The sequence below is a fragment of the Crocodylus porosus genome, unplaced genomic scaffold, assembly GCF_001723895.1.
Source record: "Crocodylus porosus isolate Cpor-Errol unplaced genomic scaffold, CroPor_comp1, whole genome shotgun sequence".
Classification (NCBI taxonomy): Eukaryota; Metazoa; Chordata; order Crocodylia; family Crocodylidae; genus Crocodylus; species Crocodylus porosus.
The window spans coordinates 38,377,359-38,379,311 of record NW_017728951.1 but is presented as its reverse complement, the minus strand read 5'-3'; the positions used below and the strand labels follow the sequence as shown (position 1 = coordinate 38,379,311).

Genomic DNA, 1,953 nt, shown 5'->3' with positions numbered 1-1,953 from the left:
CACCCTGCTTCTGCCCCTGCATTATTTCCTAACCCCACCCAGGCACTGTCAAGCCCGTCACTTTTCCCCATGTTCCCCAGCTGTGCCAGAGCCAGTGCGGGAGCTATTGTACAGAAGGTGCAAGATGCTGGGGGCAGGGTGAGGCACCCCAGTCTTTTCCAATCCCTCCCCACCATATGGGAAGCCCAGGACTTGTGTCTTTCTCACCACCACTAGATAAGCTATTGTTCGTCTCCCTCTTGTAAAATGGAGACAGTATCAGAAACCTTCTCAGCTATGCCACTCTTTTCTACACTACTTGGTACTTTGGGTCTCCCTTTCCTATATTCCCGACTTGCCCTGGACAGACCGCTGTCCTGCCCTGCCGCTCCTGGATCACGGTTCTAGCTCAACTTCGCATAGCTGAATAGGCAGGATTCATGTTGCGCCCCATGTCTGTATTTCTTCCTGCGAGTCAGGACTGGGGCTCCATCTTCCTCTAGGAGAAGCTTCCTATTTTTTTCCTCTCTCCTAGGCAGTCTTTGAACACAGGCTCACCCCTCTCTTATATTCTTCAGCGTCCTTTACCAAACAGAAGTTTCTTTTATCTTCCCTCTTTGTTGATTTTATGCTAGGAATAGCAATTGATCTAGCTGAAATCTATTTAGCTTTTTTAAATGCATAAACCCACTACCCAAACTGAGTCCTATAGAAGTGCAATATGTAGTAGTAGTAAAGGAGATTTTTCGCAATTATTTTTGACAGATGAAAAGGCACTGGTTCAAAAATCAGTGCCCTAAGATAAAAACAAAACAAGACAACAAAAACAAAACCCAATTCTGGTAGAGGCCTGTAGATGAGGTCTTGTGGAGACTGGGCTGTAGGTCTTTTATGGTCTTCAGCCCAGCCTCAGGAGGGGTTGTGGGTGGCAGGAGAAAGCCACCCCCCTTAAAGCTTCCTTGTTGGATTTCCCTGTAAAAGAAATGCTTTTTGAGGAATACTGGGAACTGACCATGCAGTATCTAGTAGAAATCAACCCCTCAGGTTGTAGTGTCCAAATGCCGCTGCCGTCTGATGGGTGCTGGGGGCCTCTGAAGTTCTCTTCTGTTCCCACTGCGCATTTGTCCATCCCACCAAAATGCTCTTACAAAACTCTAAATTATTAAATAGTCCCCCACCCCTTAGGGCATTTAAATGTAGAAAGATCTAGAGATCAGTGGGGTATACAGGCTGAATTCCCTCTTTAGAGGACTGACAGGACCATGTGGCCATAACTTTCCCTGATGCCACCCTCCCTCCTTACTCGTACTACTTCTTGCATTTACACTAAAGGCTCTGGCTTCATTCAAACAACTTCCTCCTGGAGCAGGGACTCTGACAATTACTAAAACAGTCCGATTTTCTCAGTCTCGAGGGAGCAACGCGCTTCGAGCTTAGGGCTGCCCCAGCTCAAGGACCCGATGAGTAACGACGCGGGTTAGTGAGAGGCGCTGGCTCCCTCCCACGAGCCTGGTTGCAGCTAGACATAGACAGTAGTTTCACAAGATAGATCGGCTTGAGCTAAGTCGACAGGACGCTACAGACTCGTCTGAAAGTCTTCCCCCGTTACACCCAAATAAAAGCCACCGTCGGGGCTTGCCCAGCCTGGCCACACGTGTCACGTGAATCAGCTAAAGGCATAAAGTCAGTGGCTTTAGACCCGGCGTGGCTGCACTCGTTTCCGAGTCAAGTGGCGTGAGACGCTGTAGTTCAGGGAGGACTAGAACGGGGATTAACGGGGCTTTGCCTTACTGCATCGTTTTCACCCCCTGTTCGTACGAGCTGCCCCGGGTCTCGAGTCCTGCCCGCTCCTAACGCGCTTAGGTGCAGGGGGCGGCCGCGGCGGGAAGACCCCGCGAGCCGCGACTCGCCCTTCAGCGCAGCCCGCAGCTGCTCCCGGCTCCGCGCTCCTCGGGCAGCCGGGCGCAGCGCGGA

General features: G+C 51.2%; 1 protein-coding gene across 1 annotated transcript in view; it reads right to left on the bottom strand.

Annotated features, from left to right (window-relative positions):
- Positions 1–1,953, bottom strand: part of PITX3 (paired like homeodomain 3) — a 32,697-nt gene that overhangs the window by 30,005 nt on the left and 739 nt on the right. The window lies entirely within an intron of this gene.